At 40.2% G+C, this 9,799-nt stretch overlaps 1 long non-coding RNA gene across 1 annotated transcript in view; it reads left to right on the plus strand.

Annotated features, from left to right (window-relative positions):
* The window catches only part of LOC112487396 (uncharacterized), a 42,032-nt gene that overhangs the window by 26,338 nt on the left and 5,895 nt on the right, over nucleotides 1-9,799 (plus strand). The window lies entirely within an intron of this gene.

The raw sequence follows: 9,799 nt of genomic DNA on the forward strand, positions 1-9,799 counted from the left end.
GACAAACTGTCCTTGAAATTTACTTTGGACCCCGACTCTTCTCCTTGGCCAAACTCGGCCAATCACTGTTTAATGTGGGTTTTCATACTTCATCTAAGTTACCAATGAGGACATTTCCTGGAATTGTCTATTGATTCACTCAGTCTCTCTTTGTTTTGATTTTTCTGTGCATCAGTTCTACATCTCTGAAGCACAGCTCAGTTTTACATTACATTATATACATTTATATCAGTTTGTACAAACTCATCAGGAGTTGCACAAGCATTTCAGCATTTGAAATGAAGTTGATAGTACTGTGAATAATGTCATATTGCAGAATTCTTAATTAACAAAGTAGACAAAATAAACATCGTAATACACAAAGGATGTGTCTTTAGTTTACATAGCCAGACATTTGGAAAACCAGTGAATCCCTCTGAAATCTGTTGTTGTGTCAGACTTGTGTGTTTTGGATGTGGGTCGCAGGGCAGCTCCTCTGTTTACCTTCTGATCACACATTGTACCTTTAACCTCCAACACTTACAAGTGGGGCCACTTTGTTTCTACTTTTGGAAACAGTAGAATTAATGGCCTGTAGCTGATCATGTGAACCAGATGTGTGAGATGGGAACGTGCGCCTATTAATGCCGTTCACCCGTAGGACCGCACTGGGGCTGCGGCAGTGAAATGATCTATTTTACACAACTCTTTTTTCAGCCAGTAGGTTTGGCGTCTTTACTTTGCACTGGTAAAAAATGTCTCTGGCACCAACGTGGTCCCTTTGGGGTCATAGTTGAAGCTGAGTTTCTTGTTACGGTGCTGTGAATTTGACAATGACATTCTTAGACATGATTACTTCTCGTCTGCTGGTTCACAGCTTGGAAAAGTGTCTGACCCTTCTGACCTGTAAATTGGTTCTCGGGGCCAGTAACTAGCATAAAACATTCCTGGTTACGTCCTTGGCTTGTCACTTGGTGCGTATTAAATATTGGACATGTGTGTGTGATTGAAGAGTGTGTGATTACAAAGGTGTTATTCATGGTGAGAAACAGAGAGTAGAATGAAAACCAGATTTAAAGGAAAAATACAGAGTAAACTGACAGTAAATGTTACAAAAGCAAAAAATAAGATATCCGTCGATAGGAGCAAACTAAATATACATTATTTAAAATCATGATGTATAATGATAATACTGATTATAAAAAAGTAGTTTATTAATTTTGCTACGTTTTAATATCAGTGTAGCAACTAAGTTCGCTGCTGCGCAGCTTGAATGCTTTGTTTATACAGTATCTGTCATGACGATTGTCAAACACTTGTAGAGTGCAGTCGGTGTTGCTCCTAAGGCCAGCAGACGGCGACATTCTGCAGTAAATAAAATAAAAAAATAAAAACATTGAATCTTTTGTAATAATTTGAGTCATTAATTTTAGTTAAACGTGGCCTGAGTAAAAATAGTGATTTTATAAACACAGGTTGATTTACGGCAGTATTGCATCACAGCCACTGAAACATAAGACAATATAATGTCATTAAATGGTATGTTATATACAGTATATTATATTTATTTATATATTAATAAAAATCAATTGATATACCTTTACAATTGTTTTTTAATGTTATATTTTTAATTATAATAAACGGTTTCCAGTGTATACCCAGTAGCTAATTGACGAAACATTACAAAGCATTTCCTGAATGTAATTCACTCTCACCTCTGCACAATTGAAGGAATATTTACATCTAGCCTGACCTGCGCCCAAAGAGCAGGTGTAAATCTTATTAGCTGTACATCCGACTGTCTGAGCCGTGCAATTACTAAATTATAAATGTGAAATTAATCAGAAAAAAGACGGCAAGGTGTTTGTGCTAGGAGATTAATGTTGTCCTTGTTGCGCCAACGGCAAGAGGCATTATTCATGAATCTGTCCATCTACCCTCTGGAATGAGAAATGGAAGAGTGAGCCAAAAGCAAGTTCTCTCCGTCGGTACAGTTGGAGAGGACTGCACTGACCCTGACAGAACAGGGTTGTAATTATGTGAAATTATTTATATAAACAAACAGATGAATGGGATCTGCTTTCGGTTTGTGTGTGTGAGTGTGTGTGTTTCAGTGGTGGATGTGAATGAGCATGCAGGATCTGAGTGCTTGCACGAGAGAAGGTGTATTTTTATTCCTGTGGAATGGCTGCTGGCCCCTGATTGAAGGAGCGAGTGAATGAACGGAGCAAGTCCTTGTTTAGCAGAGGGACATTTGACTGATGTGGTGCAGATTGAGGAGACTTTTAGGGTTTCCAAATCAATTCAGCATAAATATTATTTCATACCGATACTATTACGAGTAACGTAATGTTGTATTTGTGTAAATGTTGAAAAAAAAAAACAAAGAGGAAGTTAGGAAGCACTTGAAACCAGTTGCGGCATTTAATTGAAACCGTACTGTTCTCTGGAGGAGCAAATCTGAGCCAAACACAAATCTGCTTGGCAATAAAGAGGAACAGTTAGGGAGAATCTTTAACGGGCAACAATCCATTACTGAAAGTCATAAATGTCCTGGGGAATATACACATCATCACAGAGTGGGGCTGTGACTGTAGCCTCAAAGTCTCATCCTCATTTATGGGGCCATAAGCTCATCTTTTTATGAAGACTTTGCAGAGTTTGTGGATTTACAGAATCCACAGTGTCGCTGCATCGCGCTCTTTCGAAAGACAACACCGGTTTAACAAAGCACTTGTTTACTTCTCCCTGTTTAATAGTCACTTGTTGAAGTTTTTTCCTACGGTGTAGAATTATTTTTGTAAAATAATGTGTCTTTTATCCCTTATGGCATCCAGATCACAGAGTGAGCTCAATGTTTTCCATAAAGACACAGTTGATTCCATTTATATTCACGTCAATCCTGGTGAAAAATTCCACCCTGTAACATATTACTCACTCCTCCACCCGTCTGCAGGGCGACGGAGGCGGCTCTTCTCTGATTGGTGGCCTTCGTTTTCATTTGTCTTTGCCACCCAGCGCTGGCTGGACGGCAGTGCCATTCATCTAACATGTCACAGGCAGACAGGGGAGTCATTTTGTGTAAGGAGAAGTCTGCTCCTCCTCATGAACCGTGCTCTGTGTGCCAGTTCTTTATCTCACTGTCTTGTCAGGACCCCACAGGTCGGTCTGTCCATAGTGCCTGTTGTCAAACCAACTCAGTACAAGTACAAACCCTAACTGTACTTGTCCGCAGCCAAACACTGTGTGTGTCATACATGTCACGCCCACACGGTCTGGTGACCACAGTGGTGCAGCTCAGCCATGGACTTAATGGAGCAATCGTCCCATTTATCCAAATTAAAGGTGATAAACACAAATAAATGGAAAAAAAAACATGACACAGTCTGACCGGGGGTTTAGAACAAAAGCTTTATGCTATTGTTCTTCTTTCTTTTCTATTGATCTTTCCTGGTTTCCGTCTTTGTTTGTTACTGAGTTACAGTAATGAAGTACATTAATTACAACCACATGAAACGTACAAGTGAGTGTATTTGTGTTTATTTATGTATGCATTGGCGTGTCCATATAAGGTAGTGCCATTTGACCTTTTGACCTTTGTCTACCACCCAGTTCAGACAATTTGCCTTGAGCAATTTACTTTGTAAAAACATGTATCCTGAGATCTGTAAGAACGACATGATTGGCCACACAGTGGAGCAGTGTTTAGAGGTGTTGATGTACAGCCAGAAGGTCACCTGTTCATTCAGTTGATCCCTGATGATTTTGTATGGGATCTGTATGTTGGGATGTACCTTGGCCTTTGACATGCTACAGTGACATTGAATTATGGAGGGGGTACAACAAAGGGAGAGTGCCCCCTCCCCTTTCTTCTCTAATATTCATGTAATTTAGCTGTGACAGTGTTCGACACTTAATGTTGGAAATTAAATATTTTAAATTTCTACTTCCACATCATCGTGTTTGGGTTTTTTGCTGCCTTTGAAAATGACGCAGTGAAAGTCACAACTAAAAATATCACAAAGGTTAGGAATCTGCTGCGTCATGTACTAAATATTTGAATTCCATCTGATCTGGGGCCTGCCATCCACATCACATCACGCTCTCTCCTCCCTTTTAACCTTCTCTCTCTCCTCATCCTCACATTGTCTCTGCCAGAGGTGACACAGACAGACTTCAAATAAAATAGAAACCCTCTCCTCGCCACCATGCATCTGCACAGCTTTAATTCCTCTGAAGTCTGTCTGCGTGGCCATAAAAAGACGGTGTTATCTGGCCTTTTAGCTGGAGCCGATGGTTTACAGTCACAGCAGCAGTCGCTCTGGAACCGTGCCGCGGTGCTTCACACTGGTTTACAGAGAAATGCGGACAGCGACGGAGACGGGGTGGAGTGCACGTTGACATCTTTTTAAAGGGTGGTGGCTGAGTTGTTTACAGGCCTTTGAAGCTCTTACATGCACTTAGCTCTGGGCTACGAAGATAAGAAGGACTCCAATGTAGTGTACACATATCTTCAACATGACGGAGCAGCTCCAACAGTGAAGTCAGCCAGGTGTACTTTCCTACTGGTGACGCTCGGTAGAAGTGACGTAGTGACATAGAGTAGCAGTAGACAGTCTGGATGAATTCTTCTTTTGTCTCAGAGTTTTTTATGGTCTGTGACTTCAGTTCTTCTAATGTTGATGACATGTGGACAGAGAGAAAAAAACAATTCTGGATACAACTGGTCACCATGTGTAACTGATCAACAACTGCAGTCCAGAAGAAATGAATGCCTTTCAGGTCACTGTATACTTATTACCTGAGGAAGTATTGGTTAGCTTTGATCAATTACTTTTGTAGTCTATTAATCATTATTATTTCGGTTTTCCGTTTCTTTAGGAACCCCAGAGAACGGGGTATTGTCGGATCATTCGTAGAACATTTCAACAAAATCATGACAAACAAACAAGTCGCACATGAATTCCATTGTATATTAGTTTCCATAGCCTGCAACCCTATTCATCAGCGGCTGTTGTCATCACCATGTGTGTGCTGCATTAGAGCACTGGTCTCTGGTGTCGCTGCTGATGATGGTCAGGAATGATAAGTGGAGGGATCAAACTTTGAGGGGGTACATGGCAGGGGAAAAGACCCTCGACCACTGCTGGGCATCCGGTGTTAGGACCTCGCAGCCAACATAGAGTCCCATTCAAGAGTACGGAGCAAACCTGAGACATTTGTGCCTCACAATCACAGGCGGCTGGAGGGTGGGATGTTCCTGACAAGCTGATATAATAGGAAACCCTTCCAGGTTTTAAAGAATATAATGATTTATTTATTTATTTTATTTATTTATTTATTTTTTGTAGTTGTTTCTGGAAACATGGGGATTTATTATTATAATTTATTTAATTATTCCATTGGTTTACCTCCTTCTTCTAATAGTGTATTGTATATACATATAAACAATGTTGGAGTATTGGGGAAAATTTGAGTCAACTCCAGCTCAGTATAACTCAGTGTCATATCACCTGATCCACCAGTGCAGAGGTATTGGCTTTAATCACTGTTCACCCAGTATCTTCTCATGTATATCTGTAAAGTACAGCAGCATAAAGAACCCTTGTGGTCAATATTGGAAGATGCATTAGAAAATCATTTAATTGACTTCCACTCCCAGCCCCTCTGTTTCCACTCCCATCATTTGTTCGCTCGGCTTTAAAGGCCACGTTGCCATGGCACCTATCAGCAGTTTTCATTCTCTACTTCATCATGTGACCATTCTGCACTTTGTGGCTGAGCAGATATAATTTCCTTTCATGCAGCCAATTTTATGGTTGGCTTTTTTGTGTAGCGTCAGCCGTGATGGATTGCTTCCACAGGAAAGGGAAAGGAGATTGTGGCTCTGTGTTTGAGCCGACTATCTGAAGGAGCAAAGCTTTCAGGAGGACAAAAGTTTTTTTGTTTTTTTTTTTATACATGGAGATCCAGATGACTGTTTGGTCAGTGTCTGTGTAAACTCTGAGACACACATTGCCCTATACAACAAAACAATTTGAAACGACAAATACTGTACATGGACCAGGCAGTGGACAAGTGAGAATTTGAAACGACAAATAATGTACATGGACCAGGCAGTGGACAAGTGGAAGGTGATCCTGCCTTAGAGGAGGAAGATTAGCAGTTTGACCCCTGGTGATAACTGTCTCTTTCTGTACGCACAGTATTTTTTACACCCCATGAGTTTATTTATACTCTCTCATATCACAATGCTGCATTCAAGGGTCGAGATTCCCTTTGCGATAATTCTCAGATGCTTTGGGACAAAATGGAATTTTCCCTTATATCATAGCGACTATTTAAAAAAAAGAATCCACACCACAGCCCTGGTATCAGCCCAGGGCAACACAACATACCAAAGTCAAAACAAACAGGCGAGGTGTGAAAAGGCCCCGAAGGTCTGTTTGTTTATGAAGAAGTTCAAGTGTTGTCCTGACGCGTCTGTCCCAGGAGACGTCATACCTGACTCCACAGAGATGTGATGGTTTGTGGAGAGAGTGTATCATGGTGTATTTCTCAGATAGTTTCCTACTGAAGGCAGTTTATTGGCCTGACTTTAGCTGTACACACAGTACGTCATGGGTGTGGTTGTATATATACAAATAAAGATTTCAATCTTCTGCTTACTTTCTCACAAGACCATTATTTGCGTGTGGTCACAGAGTTGGACGATGGTGAAGTTTCCATTTTCATGTATTTTATTTTAATATTGCAGCACAAACCTCAAGATAAAGTAAATAAAGACTTTAAAAGGACCAGACATGTCTATTTGTTGTTCGGCATACCATCTGAATTTTCAAAGTATTTGCTACACTTTGATAAAATCAAATATCTCTAAGACAATCACTTGAACCTTTATTTACTGGGCAAAAATAAAAGAAAAAGAGATTTTTTTTAATTAGATTTTTGTGTTTTAGTGGATAAAAATATATTTCCTAAACACGGAAAAAAAAACAAATATTTAAACGGAAGACAGAACAGAGGCAGATTATGGCTAAAATGTATTCTTTTTAAGAACAAAAGTGTTTTCTTAAGTGATTTCTAAGGGTTTTATTAATTTATACCATCTGTCTTAGACAAAATAAAAAAACAGTTAACTGTTTCCATGCCCTGTTAGCACCTTTTTTATCATCTCTGCTCGTGTTTATATGTGTTGGAATAGCACGAGTGCTGCACTCGCTGACATACAGGAAACTGTTTACATATCAGAGTGGACAGGATGAGTGATTCCTATCCTTGACCCTGGTTTGATACATGTTGTTTTCCATTGTTTTTAACCATATGGATGATGGAAGGCCAGTGGGCAAAGTGGTGCAAAAGAAGGAAAAATGATAAAGACAGAAAAATAGAAGAATTATTAAAAACTCTGCATTTTGTTTCTGTTGGCTTCCAGCAAGGTCACACTAAGTGTGGAGCCATATGGAAGTAAATGACGCTGCGGCGCAGTCGACTGATAAACAACCCTCTTCAGAACTAACATCACATCCTGCCGTCAGGCTCTCAATGAAGGGATCCATGAAGTGGAAGTGGCACTCGTCCTTCTTAAAACAAATGAAAACCACAAATATCCCATAGACGTGCTCGAAACACATCGCAGGCTCCGCCAGCGGGAGGAAAGAGGCAGTGGCTGAGAACAGGAAGTTTGGCACACAAGTGTTATTGTTGAGGAGAATGGAGAGGGTGTGAGCCAGGTATACGCTGGAGTTTAGTCAAGTTTTCACCAAAGAAAGGAGCAGGAAAGATGGAGAATCAGCCAGAGCTGTGCCCTCCAACAGATTTATTATTCCTTCAGTGTATAGTCTATGTATATTCAAATATTCAGAGAGACCAAACACAAAAGAGTAAACTGTAAATGTAAAGGTTCTGATTCATGAACATTTTCATAAAACCAAACTTGAAGCAGGTTTTAGGTTCACAGCAGAATCCTCAGAGCCTCAGTCCAGAGCTGGATCAGAGGAGTCCCTGTACGATGTTCCACAGTCGTGCAGACGTTCTCAGAATGTTTGTATTTTCCATGTGGGAAAATGAAATTTTATAAGATTTTTAGATATGCCTTTGCCTTCACCTACTGTCATGTTGAAGCCCTCTCCAAATGGGATGGATCCCGTGTGATGCCAAGATCCACTTTCATGTCTGTGTGCCAGAGACCTTGCCAGAGGTTAAACCCATTACTTAATGAAAGACGGTCAAAAAGGGAATACTAACCGGAATGTTTGGAGGAATATTCCCGGCGCCTGTTTTGCGTGGCTATCTCAACATCTCCAAAGTGTTTTTTTCACAACACAGCGATCCCAGATGTGGCTCTGGTGTTGTCGTCCAGTATGGCACTTCTCCTGCACCCGCTCTGGGACGCACACGGTTGTTATGTCCCTCAGGACCAGAGAGCTACTTTTTAAGGAGATGTGATGTTTATACATGTGGTGCCAACTGGATCTGTGATTGTAGGCCACCGGTTTATTTAAATTAACCATGGAGAACGGCTCTAATGTGTTTAAATGTGACTCACTGGCCTCACCGCTTTTTTTTCTAAACATTAACCTCCACTGTGTCCCATTGTGAGGTTGGGTTTCCCTTCAGATGGGTTAAAAAGAAGGGGCCCATCATCCACACCCATGGCATGAACCGTGTGTAGATATGTGTGTGCACTGGTGTGGTTGTGTGTGCATGTATTCTCACGCGTGAAACAGAGACCATAGTACAACAGCAGAGCCATTCAAAATGTAATAGTGCTCACTGGGTTTATTTTCTTTAATTCATTAGTTTTGATCCCACATGTGTCTGTGTTCGAGGCCCTCGTACGACACATTCGTCGCTGCCGATCACAGAGCTGGACGTGAACTTTTCTCACTTGTACGTTTGACTCACTGTCTTTGGTTTCCAAAAACTTCAGCTGAAAAGAATGCAGTGGAGTGATGGATTGCTTCTTCCTCCTCTTATATAAACACGTCAGTCCCACTCACACATGAGTGGAAGCAGAGCAGCTGTGTCACACTGTGTTGTCATTTTATGATGCTTGACAAAAATGGCAGTTTTTTTTTTTTTTTTTTTTTTTCCACTTCTGTGCTCGGAGTACGGCTACACCGCTCTGCTGATCGCACCCTTACACTGACTCGTCCTTGTGTTGAGTGTGTTGTTGTATAAAATCCCATTGTTCTTCGTGTGTTATTGAACATTCAAAGTATTGATGGATACCAATATAATTCTCATTCTTCTTCTCTTTGTTAAAGACTTTTTTGCAAACCACAAAATCGTTTATAGGCATCACATTTATTTTATTAAAATTGTATGAAACTTCTCTGAAGTTTATTTTAGCTGTTCTCCAGACAAACTATTAATGTTGAAGACAAAACTAAACCTGGTGTGACTATGTGTTTGATGTATGATGTTTTTAATTTAGTTAGTTTTGTTTCTGTGTTTTGACAAAATTATACATTTCCTCTAGCTATCATAAAGCAAATTAAAGGAAATTCTGATAACTCTCAGCCTGCTTTACTTTGATATGTGCCATGCTATCCTTTAGCTACTGTGGCTATTTCTGGCAAAATTTGTTGTTTATTTAATATATTACATTGTCATGATTACATTTTGAATCTTATTGTAATTGCCTGTGTGTGTCTATGTGTGTATGTGTGTATGTGTATATGTATGTGTGGACATTCCTCTCTTTTTTATAGCCATAAAGGTTCTGTAACCAGATGACAGGACTATCCACTACACAGGCGTCTTGGCTGTAAAATATAAAATTCTAGTGTCCTGGTTGTGTGGGAGTCGACCCCAT

Source organism: Cynoglossus semilaevis, chromosome 8 (genome assembly GCF_000523025.1).
Source record: "Cynoglossus semilaevis isolate Cse_v1.0 chromosome 8, Cse_v1.0, whole genome shotgun sequence".
Taxonomy (NCBI): domain Eukaryota; kingdom Metazoa; phylum Chordata; class Actinopteri; order Pleuronectiformes; family Cynoglossidae; genus Cynoglossus; species Cynoglossus semilaevis.